The sequence below is a fragment of the Geotrypetes seraphini genome, chromosome 9 (genome assembly GCF_902459505.1).
Source record: "Geotrypetes seraphini chromosome 9, aGeoSer1.1, whole genome shotgun sequence".
NCBI lineage: Eukaryota > Metazoa > Chordata > Amphibia > Gymnophiona > Dermophiidae > Geotrypetes > Geotrypetes seraphini.
The window spans coordinates 79,359,092-79,382,142 of NC_047092.1; the positions used below are offsets into that span (position 1 = coordinate 79,359,092).

A 23,051-nucleotide genomic window follows, 5' to 3' on the forward strand; every position below is an offset into this window, starting at 1 on the left:
TTTGCCAGCATGAGCAGCATCTCCCTTCTGACGTCATGTTCTGGTCCCATTTCCAGGAAGTGAAGTCAGAAGGGAGCTGAGGCCGGTACAAATAGCAAGTGGAAGATGCTGCTCACACTGGCAAACATTTAAAGTGGTACCTGGGAGAGGGGGTGGAAAGGAGGAGAAGCACCAGCATCCCTCCACAAAGACAGTGCCTGAAGAAGAGGAGGGTATAGGGAAGGAAGGAGCATAGGGAACAAGGAAGAGCAAAAAGAAGACAGCATAGTAGAGAAAGTGTAGAGGGAAACATGGAGGAGGAGGATTGGAGAAAAGAGGGAGCATGTGAGAGGAAGGAGGAAGAAAAAGAAATAAGAGAACATGGGGAGAGGCAGGGTAAAAAGAGGAACATTGGAGGGCAGGAAAAGCAGGAAAGGAGGGAATGTGGTAGAAAAAGAAGGTATGGAGATGGGAAGAAGTGCAGGGAAGGAGGTGGAATGAAAATGGTGGTGCTTGGGAGGGGTAGATGTTGAGTATGAAAAGAGGGAGTATGGGAAAGGATGCATGGGGTGAAGGAGGAAGAATGGATAAAAGGAAGGTGTATGTCAAGCGAGAGGAGTACTAGAAAAAAATGGAGCTTATTGGGTAAGAGAAGTTGAGGAAGGAAGGCAGAGGATAGACAGGAAGAAGTATTAGAGGAGGAGGTACCTGGGGGAAAGGAAAGGAGAAAGAGCAGTAGAGGAGAGAACTGGGGGAAAGAAAGGGAGGATGAGCAATGGACAAGAAGAGAGGAGGAACAAGAGAAGAACCTGAGAGGAGACACTGGAGAGTAGCAAGATGAGGAAAGAAAGAGTAGCAGGAAAAGAGGAAATGGTGGAGATGGAGCTTTTCTGGGGAAGGTAGCCTGTGCAGAAGGAACAGGACAGACTGCCATTCATGACAGGCATGACATCAGCATCTTCCACATCATGGTTACAGACTACAATCTGCAATCATCCTGAACCTATATTCCAAGCCTGGAGGATTGAAGAATGGTGGATGTGGTCCTTCTCCACAAAAGTGGAAGTAAAGAAGAAGTAGGAAACCATAGACCGGTAAGTCTGACTTCTGTGGTAAGTAAATTAATGGAAACACTTTTAAAACAGAGAATAGTACAGTCTCTGGAATCCAATGGATTAAGGACCCAAGGCAACATGGATTCACTAGAGGCAGGTCATGTCAGACAAATCTGACCAAATTCTTTGACTGGGTGACCAGAGAATTGGATAGAGGGAGAGTGCTAAATGTGATGTATTTAGATTTTAGTAAAGTTTTTGACAGTGTTTCAAACAGGAATCTAATAAATAAACTGAGTACCCTCAGTATGGGCCCCAAAATGACAGACTGGTTCAGGAAATGGTTGAGTGGAAGGCAACAGAGGTCAATGGAGGTTGCTCTGATGAAAGGGATGTTATCAGTGGTGTACATCAAGGTTTAGTTCTTGAGCCTGTTCAATTTTTCCAGTTGTACGTGATCTGTTGAATGGCAACCCCCGTTAAAATGAGCAATAATTTATTATTATTAGAGGAAATTTGTTTCTTTGCCCTCATTTCCATGCCAAATAATACTGTGTCATATGATAATGCCACTTGATTTTCTAAAAGGCAATTAATTTGGTTCCAAATTGATTTCCAAAATTCTAGTATATATGGACAATAGAATAATAAGCAATATTGCCGAAGGGCTGACTAGTAAGATTTACCTCTTTGAGGATGATACCAAAATTTGCAATAAAGTAGACATCCCTGATGGTGTGAAAAACATGAGGAAGGACCTAGCAAAGCTTGAGGAATGGTCTAAAATTTGGCAACTTAGATGTAATGCTAAGAAATGCAAGGTCAAGCATCTGGGCTGCAGAAATCCAAGAGAACAGTACAGTTTAAGGGGTGAAGAACTTTTGTGCATGAAAAAGGAGCAGAACTTGGGTGTTATAGTAAGTGATGATCCTTTTTTCTTTTTTTTTAAATCTTTATTCATTTCAAATCTTAAAATCAAGTACAGTAAATTATGTTTAACAATTGAACATTTAAAAACACTTGAATTCTTACATTTGATCGTATCATCCTAAAATATTGTACCCCCCCCTCATTTTATACATATATATATATATATATATATATATATGTGGAGGGGCATAATCAAAAAAACTGTCTAAGTCCCTTTTTGGCCTAAGTCCTTAAACATTCAAAGCAGAAGCAGGGAAAGTGTCCATAACCAAACCAAACAAACTTGTTTTGATTATGGCCTTCCTCTGCCTAAACGCCCAATCACCACTACGTCTAAAAGTACACCCACACGACGTCTACACTTTTTCGCCATAATGAAACAAAAAAACGCCTAAGCCCCAAACGTCCAACAGAAGGGCTTTTAGGCGAAGGAGGAGCCAGGCCTTCGCCTAAAAGCTGGATCCTGTAACCGGTGTCTGTCAAAAACAACACAATACAGAATCCCTCCCCCCCCAACGATCCAGGCAGGAGGGTGCCCAAGCTCTCTTGCCATGTCGAACCGCCACCCCCCCCCCCCCGACAACCCCCTCCAGCCCAAGCCCTCTTGCCCCGCGGCAGCCGCGGCACCCCCGATGATCCCCGGCGATCGTGCCCCCCCCCCCGCCGAGTACGATCAGGCCAGGAGGGAGCCCAAACCCTCCTGGCCCGCGGCGACCCCCGACTCGAGTGGGCCAGGAGGGAGCCCAAACCCTCCTGGCCCCGGCAACCCCCCCCGGGACTGGAATGGGCCAGGAGGGAGCCCAAGCCCCCCTGGCCCCGGCGACCCCCTACCCCTCACCCCTCACTACAATACGGGCAGGAGGGATCCCTCGAAGCATCTCCCCTCCCCCCAACGAATGCCCCCCCAGAACCCCCGATCCCCCAACCCACGACCCCCCCGGCCGACCCCACGACCCCCCCACCCCCCTTCCCCGTACCTTTTCAAAGTTGGCCGGACAGATGGGTGCCAAATCCGTCCGGCAGGCAGCCAATTCCAAAATGGGGCCGGATTGGCCCAGCCGTCCCAAAGCCCCGCCCACAGGTGGGGCCTAAGGCGCCTGGGCCAATCAGAATAGACCCGGGAGCCTTAGGCCCCTCCTGTGGGCTGGGCCTTAGGCACATGGGCTGGTGGGCTCTCTCCTGGCCCGATGTTAATTGCGAGGGGAGGTGATGGATCGCGGCAGGAGAGATGTCTCATCTCCCCTACCGCGATGCCATCACTCCTCTACCAGAACTGCCGCGGGTCGCGGCAGTTCGGATAGAGGAGTGATAGCATCGCGGTAGGTGAGATGAGGCATCTCTCCTGTCGCGATGGTTGCGGTGGGTAGGTTGCCGGGCTGCTGAACTGATGGTGCCAGCGGCCATCAGCTCAGCGGCCCCTTTTTCGGCCCTTAGACCTGGTTTGACTACGTCTAAGTCAAAAAGGTCTAAGTGCTGACTAGGCAACCTGTAAATGTTTTGGTTATACCTGTTGTACGCCTAGGTGTAGGTCGGCCCATCTCCCGCCCACTGCCCGCCCTTTCCCCTCCTCTAAACACACCTCTTTTCTCTCTGAGCATCTAGATACATCTAAAAACCAGCTTTGATTATGGGTACTTGGACGATCAGGCTTTTTGATCGTCCAAGTAGCCATTTAGGACACTTTTTAGACTTTTTTTAAATTATTAACCCCATAATGATCTATTTCTTTAATAATCAAATTTTCCCTCCCCCCCACCCTCCCTCATATGTCATATATTATAATCAGGGAAGAATATTTTTAATCTTTGCAATAATCTATCAATGGCCTCCACACATCCTGAAATTTGCTATAATTTCCTTTTTGGACAGCTAATGTCCTTTCCATTTTATATATGTGGCACACAGAGTTCCACCAGAAACAGTAATTGAGTCTATTCCAATTTTTCCAGTTGTACGTGATCTGTTGAATGGCAACCCCTGTTAAAATGAGCAATAATTTATTATTATTAGAGGAAATTTGTTTCTTTGCCCTCATTTCCATGCCAAATAATACTGTGTCATATGATAATGCCACATGGTTTTCTAAAAGGCAATTAATTTGGTTCCAAATTGATTTCCAAAATTCTAGTATATATGGATAATTACATTACATTACATTAGAGATTTCTATTCCGCCATTACCTTGCGGTTCAAGGCGGATTACAAAAGATTAATAAATGGGGGTTACTATGGAAGAACAATTGTTATTTCTAGAGTTGTAAAGAGTAGATCATTTGTAATTTCTAGAGTTGTTAAGAGTAGGTGAGATTAGGACTGTTTCAGGAATTTCTTGAAGAGTATAGTTTTTATTTCTTTTCTGAAAATCTTGTAGTCTGGGGTGGTTATCAGTAGGTTGGAGATTTGGTTATCTAGTTTTGCGGCTTGAGTGGCTAGGAGGCCATCGTATTGTTTTGTCCATTTTACTTCTTTGATCGGGGGAGGTGTGAATGGGAAGTGCGTTTTTCTATGTCTGGCTGAGGTTGCTTGGATGTCTGGTTGAGGTTGGTGGATTACTGTAACTCCATCTACATAAGCCTGACAAAGAAAAGCCTTCATAGACTCCAGCGGATCCAGAACACTGCAGCTAAACTAATCTTCGCAAAAAGCAAATTTGACCACGTCTCCCCACTTCTGTCTAAACTTCACTGGCTCCCAGTAATCCTTAGGGTTCACTACAAATGCGCCTGCCTAACCTTCAAGTCTCTACACGGTGTCCTGCCTCCCCTTTTTCCACTATCTTGGAACTCTTCTAATCTCAACACCACCAGATCCACTCAAAAATTCAAACTATCCTTCCCCTCTTTAAAAGTCATATCCCATGCAGGAAAATTAGGGACTTCCCTCTTCTTCAGGATCACCGAACTCTGGAACAGCTTTACTACCCCGCTTCGGAGCCTGACCTCCCTCCAACTCTTCCGAAAACATTTGAAAACTTGGCTTTTCTCTAAAATGCAATGACCCCTCCCTCATCGATATACAAAGTCCCTCTAAACTTCTCTTTCTAAGTCCTTCTACTTTTCATTGTAGTTCCTTTCTATACCAACTCCTGTAAACCGTGCCGAGCTATACTTCTGTGGAGATGATGCAGTATACAAACTTAAGGTTTAGTTTAGTTTAGTTTAGGATGGGCTGTTTCCGTTTAGGGTTTTAAATAACATGCAGTAGAATTTAAATAGTATTCTTTCTTGGTTTGGTAGCCAGTGTGAGTTGATGTAAGCTTCTGTGATATGATCATGTTTCCTCAATGAGTAGATGAGTCTCAGAGCTGTATTTTGGATTGTTTGTAGTTGCTTGGTCATAGTGGCAGGGCAGGGGAAGTAGAGGATGTCTAGCAGTCCTAGGATTAGGGATTGCACTATAAGCTGGAATTGTGTTATTTCAAAGAATTTCCAGACTTGTCTCAGATTTCTCATTATTGCGAAGGATTTCTGTATTGTTTTATTTATTTGCGGTTGCATAGTACAGCATCTGTCTATTGTCATTCCTAGTAGTTTTATGGTGGTTTGGATGGGATAGTTGATTGAGTTGAGTTCTAAATTGGTTATGGTTGGGACTTTGTCATTTTCAAGGAGGATGAATTTTGTTTTATCTAGGTTGAGTTTCAGTTTGTGATCTTTCATCCAGGTCGTAACTGTTTCTAGTGTTCGATGTAGTATATTTGTCATAGTGGTCTTTGGCTGATCATATGGTATGAGGATGGTAATGTCATCCGCATAACTATTGGTGGTTATGCCTAGATTGTCCAGATATGCTCCGAGAGAGGCAGTGTATAGGTTGAAGAGAGTAGGGGATAGTGGGGATCCCTGTGGTACACCGCAAGGGTTTGACCAAGGTTCTGATTTTTCTTTGTTTGATTTTACTCTGTAGGTTCTGGATTTTAGGAAGTCTTCAAACCAAGAGTATACTTTATCTGAGATACCTATTGCATCCAAGATTTGCAGAAGGATGTTATGGTCAACTAGGTCAAATGCTGCATTCAGGTCTAGTTGTATGAGAAGCATTTTTTTTCCTGTGCTAAGGTGTTGTCTGGCTGTGTCCATAAGGGAGTCTAGTAATGTCTCTGTGCTGAAGTTGGTTCTGAAGCCAGATTGCATGGGGTGGAGTAAGTTATGGTCATCTAGATAGTTTGTGAGGAGTTTGGCTACTAGGCCTTCTGTAATTTTGACGTATAGCGGTATTGAGGCAATAGGTCTGAAGTTGGATGGTTGGTCTGTTGGTCGTTTTGGGTCTTTTTGAATTGTGGTAATGATGATTTTGCTGAGGTCAGTAGGGAAAATGCCGTCTGTGAGCGTGGTTTGTATCCATTGCAGAAGTAGAGTACGGAATTTTACACTGGAGGTAGTAAGGAGATATGATGGGCAGTGGTTGAGGTCACAGGAGGCGTAGCTGTATTTTTTGTAGAGTTTATTGAGTTCGGACCATTGTATGTTGGGGAATTGAGACCATGTTCTGTCTGCTGCAGTTGATTCTTGTTCTGTGGGGTGAATTGTGATTTCGTTTAGGTGGGATGGGGTAAAATTGAGGGTGACTGGCGTTAGTAATTTTGTTCTTGAAGTGATCTGCTAAGAGGGTAGCTGAGGGGGGTGGGGTATTGTTAGTGGTCATGTAGGGTTTGGTGTCTGTTAGGTCTTTTAATATTTGGAATAGTTTTTTGGTATCTTGGGTTTCGGTGCCTATAAGATTTGTGTAGTGAGTTTTTCTCTTGTCTTTTAGTAGAAGTTTATATTGTTTGTTAATTTTTTTCCAGGTGGTTCCAAATTGATTTCCAAAATTCTAGTATATATGGATAATAGAATAACAAGTGATCTAAAGTCCCTGCTTCAAGATGGCAATGCCAGTATCTATCAGATTTAGAGCTATCTAATTTTTTTAAACGAACAGGGGTCCAGAAAGCTCTATGTAGTAAGAAAAACCACGTTTGTTTCATAGACACTGACATTGCACATCTCATCCTCCAAGCCCAAATACGTAGCCATTGAGATGCCGTAATTTTGTGCTTAATCTCAATGCTCCAAATGTCTCTAAGACCAGTCCTTGGATTTTTATTCAACAATCCAGATATTAATTTGTCCACTGTGCGGCCTGGTGTCCCAGAAAGTCCACTTGGAAGCATAGGAATTCTAAACTATATTAATTATTAAGATTTTTCCAGTCAGGGAACCCCGCCTGAATGGCCTGCTTCAGTTGCAGCCATTTATAACTTTGTGATTTATTCAAGCCAAATTTTTGTTGCAACTGTGAAAAATCATTGGACATTACATCTTCAAGAGTACGCAATTATCCATTGCTTCCAGACAATCTTAAATCCGCCTATTTGAATCGTGGAGTTAAGCCATATAGTATGATTTGTAGATTTATGAATTGGATTAGAAGTTAAATTATCTATATATTTTAAAGTTTTCCAGGTGTCAAGTAGTATTTTATTTTCTTTGTATAGCCTAAGCATTTTAATACTAAGTATATGACACAGCCTCAAAGGAAACATGAGTTGCAATTCCAGCCTTAGCCAGTCTGGGAATTTTTCCATGAATTCTGGGAGGACCCAAAACATACCTTGGCGCATAATATAGGATTGATGATACCTATAGAAATTTGGAAAATTTACCCCGCCCTCTGTAATTAATTTTTGTAAAGTCACTAAAGCAATTCTAGCTATTTTACCTTGCCAAATAAATTTTGTGAGAATACTGTTAAATTTTTTATAAAAAAGACCCCTGAAAAAACACTGGTATCATTCCCATTTGGTAACAAACCACAGGTGAAATCATCATTTTAACTGTTTGGACTCTCCCCCACCAGGAAATATGTAAGGGATTCCATTGCTCATATAATTCTGTAACCTTCTGTAATATATGTTTTTCATTTATTTTTATTGTTTCTTCCAATGTATTTGTAATCCAGATACCTAAATATTTTATTCCTTCATCTTTCCAGAAAAAGAAAATGTATTAAATAATCTTTTGTACAATAAACATTGAGTGGAAGAACTTCTGATTTATTCCAATTTATTTTGTAACCTGAAAATTTTCCAAATTCATTAATTAATTTGAGTAAACTTGGAATCGTTGTTTCAGGATTTCTCAAATAAAGCAAAATGTCATCTGCATAAGCAGAGATTTTATATTCCTGTTTTGAATAAGGAATACCTTGTATCTCCTTTGTTGAATAGCTAATAACAAGGGTTCTAATACGATATCAAAAAGCAAAGGAGATAATGGACAATCCTGTCTAATCCCCCTCCGCAAATTGAAACTTTCTGAAAGGTTATTATTAATATATAATCTTGCAATAGGGGAGCTATACAATGTTTGAATCAGTTGTATAAATCCTGATCCAATTCCAAACCATTCCATTGTTTGATACATAAAGGTCCATTCCACTCGATCAAAAGCCTTTTCTGCATCTAAAGATACACAGAAGGCTGGATCACTAATATCTTTGGATAAATTTAACATATGTAAGGTCAATCTGATGTTGTTAGAAGAATGTCTCTGAGCTACAAATCCTGTCTGATGCATTCCAATGAAGTAGGGGAGAGCCTTGGCCAAACGTAGAGCTAATATTTTAGCCAGAATTTTTTCATCTACATTAATTAAAGAAATAGGTCTGTAGTTTGAAACCAAGGTGGGATCTTTATTTGGCTTTGGTAAAACAATAGTAATTGATTCTGCCATAGTTCCTTTTATACAACCATTATCTAGTTGTGTTTGATATAAGTTTAGTAGATAAGGTAAAAGAGAACAGTACAGTTTAAGGGGTGAAGAACTTTTGTGCATGAAAAAGGAGCAGAACTTGGGTGTTATAGTAAGTGATGACCTTAAGGTGGCCAAACAGGTTGAAAAGGTGACAGCGAAAGCTAGAAGAATTCTTTGGTACATAGGGAGAGGAATTACCAGTAGGATATAGGAGATATTGATGCCTCTGTATAAGACTCTAGTGAGACCTCATTTACTATAGAATATTGTGTACAATTCGGGAGATCACATTTTCAAAAAGATATAAACAGGATGGAGTCTGTCCAGAAGAAGGCAACTAAAATGGATGATGGTCTGTCATAAGAACATAAGCATCGCCTCTGCAGAGTCAGACCATAGGTCCATCGTGCTCAGCAGTCCGCACTCGCGGCGGCCCCCCAGGTCCATGACCTGTAGTGTTCTTTCACTTAAGACATTTTATCCTTTATAGTACCCCTCTAGCTATACCCCTCAATCCCCTTTTCCTTTAGGAACATGTCCAATCCCTTTTGGAAACCCAAAATCGTACTCTGCTCTACCACCTCCTCCGGAAGCGCATTCCAGATATCCATCATTCTCTGGCTGAAGAAGAACTTCCTAGCATTTGTTCTGAATCTGCCTCCCTTCAATTTTCTTGCGTGCCCTCTTGTTTTTGTTTCCCCCGCCAGTCTGAAGAATCTGCCCCTCTCCACCTTCTCTATACCCTTTATGATCTTGTAAGTTTCTATCATGTCCCCTCTAAGTCTCCGTTTTTCCAGCGAAAAGAGCCCCAGTTTCTCCAGCCTCTCAGCATATGAGAGACCTTCCATGCCCCTTATCATCTTTGTTGCTCTTCTCTGGACCCTCTCGAGTGTCGCTATATCCTTCTTAAGGTAAGGCGACCAGTATTGAACGCAGTATTCCAGATGCGGGCATACCATTGCCCGATATAGCGGCAGGATAACTTCTTTGGTTCTGGTAGTGATTCCTTTTTTAATAATTCCCAACATTCTGTTCGCCTTCTTGGAGGCCGCTGCGCATTGTGCCCCCGACTTCATTGATTGGTCCACTAAGATCCCCAAGTCCCTTTCTAGGTTGCTCTTCCCCAATACCATCCCCTCCATCTTGTAGCTGAACATCGGGTATCCTTTCCCTATGTGCAAGACTTTGCATTTCTCTACATTGAAACACATTTGCCATTTATTTGCCCATTCACTCAGTTTGTTCAAGTCCCTTTGTAGTTCTTTACATTCTTCAACAGTTCTAACTCTACTGGAGAGTTTTGTGTCGTCTGCAAATTTTATGACTTCGCACTTCGTCCCCACTTCCAGGTCATTAATGAATATATTGAACAGCAGTGGTCCCAGCACTGACCCATGCAGGACACCGCTCGTGACTGCTTCCCAGTCAGAGTAGTGTCCTTTTACTCCTACTCTTGCTTCCTGTCCGCCAACCAATTACAGATCCATCTGTGCACTTCCCCCTCCACCCCATGGTTCCACAGTTTCCTTAGCAGGCGTTCATGGGGTACCTTGTCGAAGGCTTTTTGAAAGTCCAGATATATGATGTCTATGGGGTCACCTTTGTCCAATTGTTCGTTAATCCCCTCGAAGAAGTGCAGTAGGTTCGTTTGGCAGGATCTCCCTTTACAGAAACCATGCTGGCTGGTTCTCATCAGATTATTTCTTTCTATATGTTCATTTATGCTGTCTTTGATTAATGATTCGGCCATTTTTCCCGGGACTGAGGTCAAGCTCACCGGTCTGTAGTTCCCCGGGTCACCTCATAAGGGAGAAATACTTGATTACCTGAATATAAACTGCTTAGGCTATAAGCGGTGTATAAATACTAAAATAAATAAATACAACATACGGGGACAGACTTAAAGATCTCAATATGTGTACTTTGGAGGAAAGGTGGGAGAGGGGAGATATGATAGAGACGTTTAAATACTTTTGTGGCATAAATACACACGAGGCAAGTCTATTTCAACTGAAAGACCAAGGAAGACTCCACAATGACACCCTGGTAAAACTCCCCAAAACACACAACACCATCTCAAAACCACCCCACTCACTCACCACAAAAGCCCAGGATTCATAACACATACCAAACACACCATTCTCCATCCTCATAAGCCACACAATAAAGTAGATAAACTAAACTAAACTAAACCTTAGGTTTGTATACCGCACCATCTCCACAAGCGTAGAGCTCGGCACGGTTTACAGGGTTAGGTTGAAAAGGAGCTACAATGAAGGGTTATAGGAAAGGAGCTAGGAAGATAAAGAGGGACAGGGTACCAAAGAGCGGGAGGTGTTAGATTTTTGAAAAGAGCCAAGTTTTCAGGTGTTTGCGGAAGGATTGGAGGGAGCTTGAAATTCTGAGCAGGGATGTGAGGTTGTTCCAGAGTTCTGTGGTTCTAAAGGGGAGGGATGTTCCTAGTTTTCCTACGCGGGATATACCTTTTGCAGAGGGGAATGATAGTTTCAGTTTTTGGGAGGATCTAATGGAATTAGGGTTAGAGGAGTTCCAGAAGAGTGGGATAACGGGAGGGAGGATGCCATGTAGGATCTTGAAAGCTAAACAGGCACATTTAAAGAGGACTCTGGAGTGAACTGGGAGCCAATGAAGTTTGGACAGGAGTGGGGAGACGTGGTCGAACTTGCCTTTAGCGAAAATAAGCTTGGCCGCAGCGTTCTGGATAACACAAAAACAATTAATAACTATTCTACTGCTCACCTTAAACACACCAGAATGCAATGCAACAAGAAACTACATATCCCCAATCCCAGTAATATTAACAGCCAACAGAAACTACCAACCAAAAAACCTTCCAAAGACAAAAATCCTCCCAAGATCAAACTCTCTCATCTACCCACAAACGACTCACAACAACCAAACAGAATACATATAAATAACATGTGCCCACATGAACATCAGAGCCATAGACCCAAAGACAGAACAATTAAAAGACTGGCTAGGATGCCTCTTCCTCACAGAAACCTGGCTAACATCCGACAATGACATGCGGATAATGGAAGTCTGTTCGCAGGGCTACAAAATACAGGTGGTTTGCAGAGACAAAAGGTAACCCCAAAGAGTTCATAACCCATTGGATTACATTAGCAATACCATCCTAGATGATATGGCGCAACTCCAAACAAAACAAAGAATCTGCAGGCTCTCAGATAATTGGTTCGACAATGAACTACTGTACTGCAACTCAAAAGACAATGCAGGCAACTCTAAAGAGAATGGAGAAAAACAACCAAGAACACACAAAAACAGCCTGGAGAAAACTAAACAAATACAAGACTAAACTAAAAGAAAACCAATAGAAATCACTAATGTAATGTAATATAATTCTACACAAACCAAATAGGCTCAGAAATCCAAGGGTGACTGGATAATCACGCGCCAGACACCAGCGCGCCGACAATCCAGCGCTGATAATTCAGCTCAAAAAAGAAGTGCGCCGCTGAAAGCCGCCAAAAAACATTATTTATAAAGAGCTCGATGGGGTGTGTGGCCACTTTAATGCATAGTGTTCGCGCTGCCGTTGGCAGGGTGTGGGGGGTGCAACCCCCCACATTATAGAGAAAACAGAACTTTTCCTGAAAAAAATCAGAAAAAGTTCCATTTTCTCTACAATGTGGGGGGTTGCACTCCCCACACCCCCCCCCAATTGCAGCGTGAACACTATGCATTAAAGGGGGGGTTCCCCCCCCACGCCCCCGTCGGAGCTCTTTAAAAATAAGTTTTTCAGCGGCGCGCTTCTTTCTTGCGCTGAATTGTCAGCGCTGGATTGTTGGCGCGCTGGTGTCTTGCGCGCTACTGACTATGAACCCCCCCAAATTCAAATTACTAAAAGAACTCACAGACACCTACTAACTACACCACCACCCCTCCAACTGTCTCTCAACCAGCAGAATTCTTTAGAAACAAAATTGCAATAGCTAGGGAGACCTTCACTGGATGAGGTTTCTCTCCACCTCCCCCCTGAGAAAGAATCATGTGCAGCGAATAGAACCTGGTCTGACTTCCCAAAAATACAATGGTCTGACATAAGTAAACTATACAATAAATACAGCCATGCAGCATGCGACCTGAATTACTCAAACCTGAAATTCCGCACCCACCTCATGTAGTGGGTACAGTCCATGTGCTCACGGAAGGCCTGGATGTAGATGTGGATATGTCAGTGAGAGGGAAGGAGAGATGGTCGTGTACACGGGGAATGGAAGAAAAAGGAGAATTTTTGGTCATAGGGAGGGAGTGAGGTACAGATGAGAGGGAAGAGAAAGATGAGAGGGAGAAATGTGGTGGAAAGGTAACAGTGGGACAGATAGAAAGGGATGCAAGAGGGAGGAATGTTGGACATAGTGGTGAAGGGAATGGAGGGAGAGATGTGGCATGGTGCTGGAGAGGGGTGATAGAAGGAGAAATGTTGGGCATGGGGCTGGTGGGCAGGGGCGAAAGATGCTGCACATGGTTTCGGGGGATGAGAGAGGGATAAATGCTGGACCATGGTAGGAGAAACAAATGGACAGCAACACAATAATTTACAGAAGATGGGAAAGCGGAAAAAAGAAACTGGGACCAGCTTGATGAAAAAATAAGTCTCCAGACAACAAAATAAAAAGCGGAATTTATTGACTAAAATATGGTTAGCTTTGTGAAATGTATATAGCAGATGTCTTTGTATTGTGTTAAAAAAAAAAGGAAATGCATTTCTGGTTTTATTTTTACAGCGTTGAAGTACTTGCTGACCCTTTATGTGGCTGGTGGGGATCCCCAAGCACCGCCAGCACAGCCCCTCCACCAAGCGCAGCAGTCGCTGGCAGCTTCCATGAGCCACTGAGGTGCCAGCTTGGCAAAAGGGACCCCTGGCCAACTGTAGAGGAAGTCCTCAGCTGACAGCTTGGGGGTCCTCATCAGCTGAGTTTTTATATTTACATTAGAGGCTCTGGTAGAAACCCATTTACAAAGTATGTATTCTTCCCAATTATTATTTCCAAATTTTAATAAAGTGTCTTTGCTTATTTGTAAATGGGTCTCTACCAGAGCCTTTAATTCAGTAGTATAATTAAATGAAATAACTACTTCTGAAGTTTATAGGGACGGATGGGGATGGATTTGATTCCAACGGGGATGGGCGGGGATGGGTTTGACTCCTAGTGGGGACAGTTTTGATTCTACTGGGGTTGGACAGGGATAGGTTTGATTTCTGCCCCGCGCAACTCTCTAGCAGTGACTCCTAACGTGGAACCCTGCATCATGTAGTTATAGTTTGGGTTCCTTTTTCCTACATGCATCACTTTCCACTTGCTTACATTAAGCGTCATCTGCCATTTTGATGCCCAGTCTCACAAGGTCTTCTTGCAATTTTTCACATTCCTCTTGCGATTTAACAACTTTGAACAACTTTGTGTCATAAGCAAATTTATCCCTTTCTTTACGAAGCCACGCTAATGTTTTTAGTGCCGGCCGCTGTGGTAACAGTTCTGACTCTCATAGAATGCCTATGAGCATCTGAGCTCTTACTGCCACGGCTGGTGCTAAAAACATTGGTGTGGCTTTGTAAAGGAGGGACTTAATTATCTTACTAGTTATTCCCATCTATAGATCATTGATAAATATGTTATAAAAGCAGCAGACCCAGCACAGTTCCCTGGGAAACCCCACTATTTACCCTTCTCCATTGAGAATATTGACCATTTAAACCTACTCTGTTTTTTTGTCTTTCAACCAGTTCTTAATTCATAATAGGATATTACCTCTTATCAGTGACGTAGTAAGGGGGGCGGGGGCAGTCTGCCCCTGGTGCCATTTTGATGAGGGCACTGGCACCTATCCTCCTTTCTGCCCCCTGCTCCTTCCCCATCCCCCCACTGCCGTGCTGTGCAATGCTTCCCTTCCCCCATACCTTTGTAATGTTCCTAGTGCAAGCAGCAACCCCCAAACTGCTGTTGCGCTAACATCAGCTCTTCCTCTGACATCACATCCTGGACCCATGCTTAGGAAGTGACGTCAGAGAAAGAGACGATGCTGGGAATTGCTGCTTGCTCCAGGAACGTTACAGAGGTATGGGGGAAGGGAAGCGGTACGTGCACAGTAGGAGGTGGTGGGGAAAGAGCATGTGGAGGTGGGGGTGGAGAAGAGGGGAGGGGAGGGGCACCATTGCCCCTATGTCTCTCACCCTCGCTACTCCACAGCCTTCTATCCCATACTGTCTAATTTCCTCAGAAGTTTTTCATGAGATACTTTGTCAAATTCCTTTTGAAAATCCAAATACACAGTATCAGTTGGCTCACCTTTATCCTTATGTTCATTCATCCCTTCAAAAAAATGCAGTAGATTGGTGAGGCAAGATTTCACTCTTATTAATCCATGCTTATGTATACTATGGGGCTCATAATCAAAACAGAAAAATGTCTAAAAACCGGCCTAAATTGGCACTTGGACGATCAGTAACAAAAAACTTCCAAGTGCCGATAATCGAACGGGGTTTTAGACATATTTAAAAATGACTTAGGCCTTCACAGTGCTGCTGAACAACCAGAGCTAAAAGGGGTGGGATTTGGGCGGGACGTGAGCCATCCTAGACTTAGTCGTAATGCATGTATAACCGAAGGTTTTATAACACTGTCTAGACGGAACTTGGACCTTGTGACTTAGTCCATCTAAAACCAGGTCTAAGTCCACAAAAGGTATCCAAAGTGACCAGATAAGCACTGCAGACACAAAGTACAGATCACTGACCCCCCACCCCCTCATAAAAAAACTTCATAACAACTTTACATATCTGCCTCCAGAACATCAGCACCTGGCAGCCTGGCATAGGAAAGCCTAGTAGAGCTGCACAGAGGTGGCTTAAGTGGTCTTGGGGTGAGTTAGTGAGCCATGGAGAGGAGGACTCAGGCCCATAAGCCACTCTAATCACTGCATTCCCCCCAAAAACCCCAAAACCTTTTGTACTGCCATATAAATGGCTCCTGCAGCCATAAGGGCTATTGGGGTGGTGGATAGGTGGGTCTAGTAGATTCTGGGGATGTTTTGGGTGGCTCACCATGACCTTATAAGAGAGCTGTTGTGAGATGTTTATGTGGCACCATTTTTGTGAAGTTCACAGCAGTGCGCTGTAAGGTACCCCACTACTCTGTTGCCATGTTTGGGTGCCCAGTCCCTTACTTTTCTGGCCCCTTCCACATCCAAAAGGTCTTTTTCTAGGCGTTTTTGACTTGGATGAATTTTTGGACGAAAATGAGGTATAAAGATGGACGACTTAGCGGTCTGGACGATCAGACGGCTGGACGTATAGTTGGACGATTAAAAAAAAAAAAATACTGGACATATTTTTTGAAAATGGATCTTTTCCCGTGTCCGACTTTGGACGACTTATGAGTTAGGCCAAAACAGACTTAGATGTTTCTTTTGATTATGCCCCTCCACATGTTCTGTCAGTTTGTTCTTTATAATGGTCTCTACCATTTTGCCTGGCATCAACGTCAGACTCACTGGTCTATAATTTCCTAGATTGCATCTGGAACCCTTTTTAAAACATCAGTGTCATGTTGGCCACCCTCCAGTCTTCCGATACTATACTGGATTTTAAAGAAAAATGACAAATTATTAACAATAGCTCTGCAAGTTCATTTTTCAATTCTATCCGCATTCTGGGATGTATACCATCCGGTCCAAACAATTTGCTACTGTTCAGTTTGTTAAATTGACCCATTATGGGGAGGGGGGGGGGGCGTAGCTGTGCAGTGAGCATGGAAGACGTGTTTTCCCTGAACTCTGGAGTTCTTCCTCCCTAACGGCCTCCTAGGACTATAATCTGTGGCTATTTTCTACCCCAAGCACTTTTTGCAGCTCTCTTAGAGCATATGGACAAGTTTGTGCATAAGAGCGGTGTTATTATGGCCACTAAACTTGGTAAAAAGGAACGGGAGCATCTTAATTTGGTGCCAGGTGCTGACGGGAAAATGGCGAGCCCGGCGGAAGCGGCTGAACCTGTGAGTGAGGAGTTGGTTGCCTGACTGACAAAGGTGGTGGTGTTAGCGTTGGGAACTCGGCTGGACAAAGTTAATGATTCCTTGATGACGCTTTCTGCCACGGTATCGGACTTTAATGCTAGTCACCGAAGTCGAGCAGCATGTCAGTTCCGTGGAGGACTCTTATCACCACCATGCAGGTGGAACTTCAGCAATTACAGCGCAAAGTTGCTAGCTGTGAGGAAAAAATGGAGGATTTTGAGAATCACTCCAGAAGAAATAATATTCGCTTGGTGGGCCTTCCCAAATCTGTGTTGGATGTGGACCTACTTACCCCGCTGGAAAAATGGCTGGCAGAGGAATTACTTCTTATTCATGGGCTGGGTCCCCTATGAATCGAATGAGCTCACCATTTGGCCAGGAAGCAGGAGGGTATACCTAAACCTAGAGTGGTGATCCTACATATTCTTAATTTTGCCATCAAAGAGCTACTTTTGAAGAACTATCGGCAACGGAAAGGCTTACAGTTTCAAAACCATTGTATACAGCTGTTCCAAGATTACTCCACCCACGTGGCTTCTGTTTGTCGGGGCTTTTCTACCATCTGCAGACAGCTTACATAGAAAAAGATACATTTCACATTGCAATTCCCTGCAAAGCTCCACGTCATTTACAATGGCCAGCTATTGTATGTTTGAGACCAGCGCTGGGGCCAGGGATCAAGTGCTTCCCTGATTTTGCATCTAGTACTTGATCGGCTGTGACTGGATTTCGGGGATCCATGGCTGATTGAGCTGGTGCTCCTGAGAGGCATTGGCGGCTCCTTCTTTGGGGCGTATATTTAGGATTTGCACTTCTACAATTCTAACTTGTGTGTCTAACTTTTCTTCTGTTGTTTGTTTAACTGGATCTGTTTTTGACTATATACTATTGTTGCTCATCTTTAGGTGGGATATGGTTCCTTGAAGGATTTCTTTGTTCTCTTAGTCATCCATGATGGTTGCTGTTTGGTCTTCCTTCCTCCTTTTTTAATATATCTAATCTGGGCTTCCAGGATGAATTTTTTAATAACATCCATGCCTGATGTAAATTTATGACCTTTGCAGCTGCCCTCTAAGTTTCTTTGTTACCATTCCTCTCATGCTATCATAGTCTCCTTTTTTAAAGTTAAATGCTGTTGTATTGGATTTCCAATGTGAAATTATTCCAGGGATTATATCAAATCTGATCATGTTATGATCACTGTTACCAAGTGGCCCCAGCACCATTACCTCCCACACCAATTCGTACGCTCCACTAAGAACTAAGTCAAGAATTGGTTCGTCTCTTGTTGGTTCCTGAACCAGCTGCTCCATAAAGCAAGCCTTGATTTCATCAAGGAATTTTATCTCCTTAGCATGCCCTGATGTTACATTTACCCAGTTAATATCAGGGTAGTTGAAATCTTCCATTATTATTGTGTTGCCCAAATTGTTAGCCTCCCTTATTTCTAACAAGATTTCATCATCTGTCTGTTCATCCTGGTCAAGTGGATGGTAGAACACTCACTATCCTTTTCCCCTTAACACATGGGATTTCTACCCAAAGGGATTCCAAGGTGTGTTTCTGCTCCTGTAGAATTTTCAGTCCATTCGATTCAAGGCCCTCCTTAACGCTATGCCTCCACCAATTCAATAAGAACATAAGAATTGCCGCTGCTGAGTCCAGTGGTCCATCATGCCCAGCAGTCCACTCATGCAGCGGCCCTCTGGTCAAAGACCAGCTTTCCTAACTGACACTAGCCCTACCAGCGTACATCCTTGTTTAGCAGGAACTTGTCTAACTTAGTCTTGAATCCCTGGAAAGTGTGTTCCTCTATGACAGACTCCGGAAGAGCGTTCCAGTTTTCTACCACCCTCTGGGTGAAGAAGAACTTCCTTACATTTGTGCGAAATTTATCCCCTTTCAATTTTAGAGAGTGCCCTCTCGTTCTCCCTACCTTGGAGAGGGTGAACAACCTGTCCTTATCTACTAAGTCTATCCCCTTCAGTACCTTGAATGTTTTGATCATGTCCCCTCTCAATCTCCTCTGTTCGAGGGAGAAGAGGCCCAGTTTCTCTAATCTTTCGCTGTACGGCAGCTCCTCCAACCCCTTAACCATCTTAGTCGCTCTTCTCTGGACTCTTTCAAGTAGTACCGTGTCCTTCTTCATGTACTGCGACCAGTGCTGGATGCAGTACTCCAGGTGAGGGTGCACCATGGCCCAGTACAGCAGCATGATAACCTTCTTCGATCTGTTTGTGATCCCCTTCTTTATTATTCCTAGCACTCTGTTCGCCCTTTTTGCTGCCGCAGCACATTGTGTAGACAGCTTCATCAACTTGTCGATCATAACTCCCAAGTCTCTTTCCTGGGAGGTCTCTCCAAGTACCGCCCCAGACATCCTGTATTTGTGCATGGGATTTTTGTTACCAACATGCATCACTTTACACTTGTCCACATTGAACCTCATCTGCCATGTTGCAGCCCATTCCTCAAGCCTGATTATGTTACATTGTAGATCCTTGCAATCCTCCTGCGTCTTCACTATTCTGAATAACTTCGTATTGTCCGCAAATTTTATCACCTCGCTCGTCGTATTTATGTCCAGATCGTTTATGAAGATGTTGAAGAGCATGGGTCCAAGCACCGAGCCCTGCGGCACCCCGCTGGTGACGCTCTTCCAGTCCAAGTATTGTCCATTTACTCCCACTCTCTGTTTCCTATGTTCCAGCCAGTTTTTAATCCACGTGAGTATTTCACCCTCGATTCCATGGCTCGCAATTTTCCGAAGTAGTTCATGTGGAACCTTGTCAAACGCCTTCTGAAAATCCAGATATACAATGTCGACCAGTTCGCCCTTGTCTATCTGTCTGTTTACTCCCTTGAAGAAACATAGAAACATAGAAATAGACGGCAGATAAGGGCCACAGACCATCCAGTCTGCCCACCCTAATGACCCTCCCCTACCTTTACTCTGTGAATAGATCCCACGTGTCGATCCCATTTGGCCTTAAAATCAGGCACGCTGCTGGCCTCAATCACCTGAAGTGGAAGACTATTCCAGCGATCAACCATCCTTTCAGTGAAAAAGAATTTCCTGGTGTCACCGCGCAGTTTCCCGCCCCTGATTTTCCACGGATGCCCTCTTGTTGCCGTGGGACCCTTGAAAAAGAAGAATCTTCCTCCGCCTCGATGCAGCCCGTGAGATACTTGAACGTCTCGATCATGTCTCCCCTCTCTTTGCGCTCCTCGAGTGAGTATAGCTGTAATTTTTCTAGCCGTTCTTCGTACGGGAGATCCTTGAGTCCTGAGACCATCCGGGTGGCCATTCTCTGGACCGACTCCAGTCTCAGCACATCCTTTCGATAATGCGGCCTCCAGAATTGCACACAGTATTCCAGGTGGGGCCTCACCATGGATCTATACAATGGCATAATGACTTCAGGCTTACGGCTGGCGAAACCCCAGCGTATGCAACCTATGATTTGTCTTGCCTTGGATGATGCTTGCTCCACTTGATTGACAGCCTTCATGTCCTCACTGACGATCACCCCTAAGTCTCGTTCTGCTACCGTTCTTGTTAGGATCTCGCCATTAAGGGTATAAGTCTTGCATGGATTTTGGCTGCCCAGGTGCATAACTTTGCATTTTTTGGCATTGAAGCTAAGTTGCCAGGTCCTAGACCAGCGCTCCAGTAGAAGTAGGTCGTGCATCATGTTGTCGTGCATTGAATTTTTGTCTGTTGTGCTTTTGCCTACTACATTGCTTAGTTTGGCGTCATCGGCGAATAACGTTATTTTACCTCGGAGCCCTTCTGCCAAGTCTCTTATAAAGATGTTGAATAGGATTGGGCCCAAGACCGAGCCCTGGGGCACTCCACTGATCACCTCCATCATTTTGGAGGGGGTGCCGTTCACCACTACCCTTTGAAGCCTACCTCTAAGCCAGTTCCCAACCCATTTCATCAATGTGTCGCCCAATCCTATAGAACTCATCTTGCTCAGCAACCTGCGGTGTGGTACGCTATCGAATGCTTTGCTAAAGTCCAGGTATACGATGTCCAGGGACTCCCCAACATCCAGCTTCCCCATCACCCAGGCAAAGAAGCTGTTCAGGTTGGATTGGCAGGATCTCCCCTTAGTAAATCTATGTTGACGGGGATCCCGAAGATTCTCCTCATTCAGGATCGTATCCAATTGGCGTTTGATTAGAGTTTCCATTAGTTTGCTCACTATTGATGTGAGACTCACTGGTCTGTAGTTTGCTGCCTCCATCTTTGAGCTTTTCTTGTGGAGTGGAATGACGTTAGCCGTCTTCCAGTCCAACGGGACGCTGCCTGTACTAAGGGAGAGATTGAAGAGCGTGGACAGCGGCTCCGCCAAGACATCACTCAACTCCCTGAGCACCCTGGGGTGTAGGTTGTCAGGCCCCATTGCCTTGTTAACCTTGAGCTTTGACAGCTCACCCTAGACACTGCTGGGCGTAAACTCGAAATTATTAAACGGGTCAACTGAGTCAACCCTTGTCTGTAGCTGAGGGCCGAGCCCCAGCGCCTCTCGGGTGAAGACTGAGCAGAAGTATTCATTTAACAGTTGGGCTTTTTCCGAGTCCTTTTCCACATAGTCTCCGTCTGGTTTCCTAAGATGTACTATCCCGCCTGAGTTTTTACTTCTGTCACTGATATACCTGAAGAAGGATTTATCTCACTTCTGGATGTTCTTCGCTAGAGACTCCTCCAAGCAGAATTTAGCCTCCCTAACTGCTGTTTTGATGGCTTTTGACTTGGTCAGATAGTCTGCTCTAGAGTCCTGTTTCCCCGATTGTTTGTAAGAGATGAATGCTTTTTCTTCTCCTTGATGAGGTCTGAGATCTCCGTAGTGAACCACTGTGGCTTATTGTTCCTTCGCCGTCTACTTACTAATTTAACATAGCTGTTTGTCACTTCCTGTATGGTGGCTTTCAAAGTCGACCACATTTCTTCCATGCTATCGGTTTCTGCTTGGCTTTGTAGCGCCTAGTGAACAAAGTCACCCATGTCTTGGAAGTTCACAGATGAGGTATCCTACCTCGTCAAGGATAAGAAAAGAGCATTTCTATCATACAAACGTATGGGGGGAAAAAGAAGCAAACGTTGAATACAGGACCAAGTCTGCAGCGGTCAAAACAGCAGTCAGGGAGGCCAAACTTCGTATGGAAGAAACTCTAGCAAAGAACATCAAGAAAGGGGACAAATCCTTCTTCAGATACATTAGCGACAGGAAAAAGAACACAAACGGGATAGTACACCTTAGAACGCCAGACGGGAATTATGTGGAAACTGACTCCAATAAAGCCAAACTACTGAATGATTATTTCTGTTCAGTCTTTACCTGCGAGGCACCAGGGCACGGGCCTCGGCTGGAAGCAAAGCATGGATGACCCATTTCAGAAGTTTGAGTTCACACCAGCTGATGTTTACAAAGAACTGTCAAGACTCAAGGTGAACAAAGCCATGGGACCGGACAATCTGCACCCAAGAGTGCTCAGAGAGCTATGCGATGTTTTGGCAGAACCTTTAGCCATGCTCTTCAATCTCTCCCTAAGTACGGGGAGAGTCCCCCTGGACTGGAAAACTGCCAATGTTGTTCCTCTGCACAAAAAGGGTTGCAGAGCGGAGGCTGCGAATTACAGACCAGTAAGTCTCACATCAATAGTGTGTAAACTCATGGAAACTCTACTTAAAGGGAAATTAGACACGATATTGGATGAGGAGAATCTGAGGGATCCCTGTCAACATGGATTCACTAGGGGCAGGTCATGCCAATCCAATCTTATCAGCTTCTTTGACTGGGTGACAGGAAAGCTCTTCTCGGGAGAGTCTCTGGACATAGTGTACTTGGATTTTAGTAAAGCGTTTGACAGTGTCCCACACCGTAGACTATTAAACAAGATGAAATCGATGGGGTTAGGTGAGAAACTAACGGCATGGGTCAATGATTGGCTGAGTGGAAGACTTCAGAGGGTGATGGTCAATGGCACCCTCTCTAAGACATCGGAGGTGACTAGTGGAGTGCCGCAGGGCTCAGTCCTGGGACCATCCCTTTTTAACATATTCATAAGGGACTTGACCCGAGGGCTTCAGGGAAAAGTAGCGCTGTTTGCCGACGCCGCCAAATTGTGTAATATAGTAGGTGAAAGCGATCTCACGGATGGTATGGCGCAGGATCTGATCAAGTTGGAAAACTGGTCCTCAACATGGCAGCTGGGCTTCAACGCAAAGAAGTGTAAGGTGATGCATCTCGGCAGCAGAAATCCATGCAGAACATACACCTTGA

The 23,051-nt window shown here is 44.2% G+C and overlaps 1 protein-coding gene across 2 annotated transcripts in view; it reads left to right on the forward strand.

Moving 5' to 3' along the window:
• Positions 1-23,051, forward strand: part of IRAK3 (interleukin 1 receptor associated kinase 3) — a 55,872-nt gene that overhangs the window by 10,247 nt on the left and 22,574 nt on the right. The window lies entirely within an intron of this gene.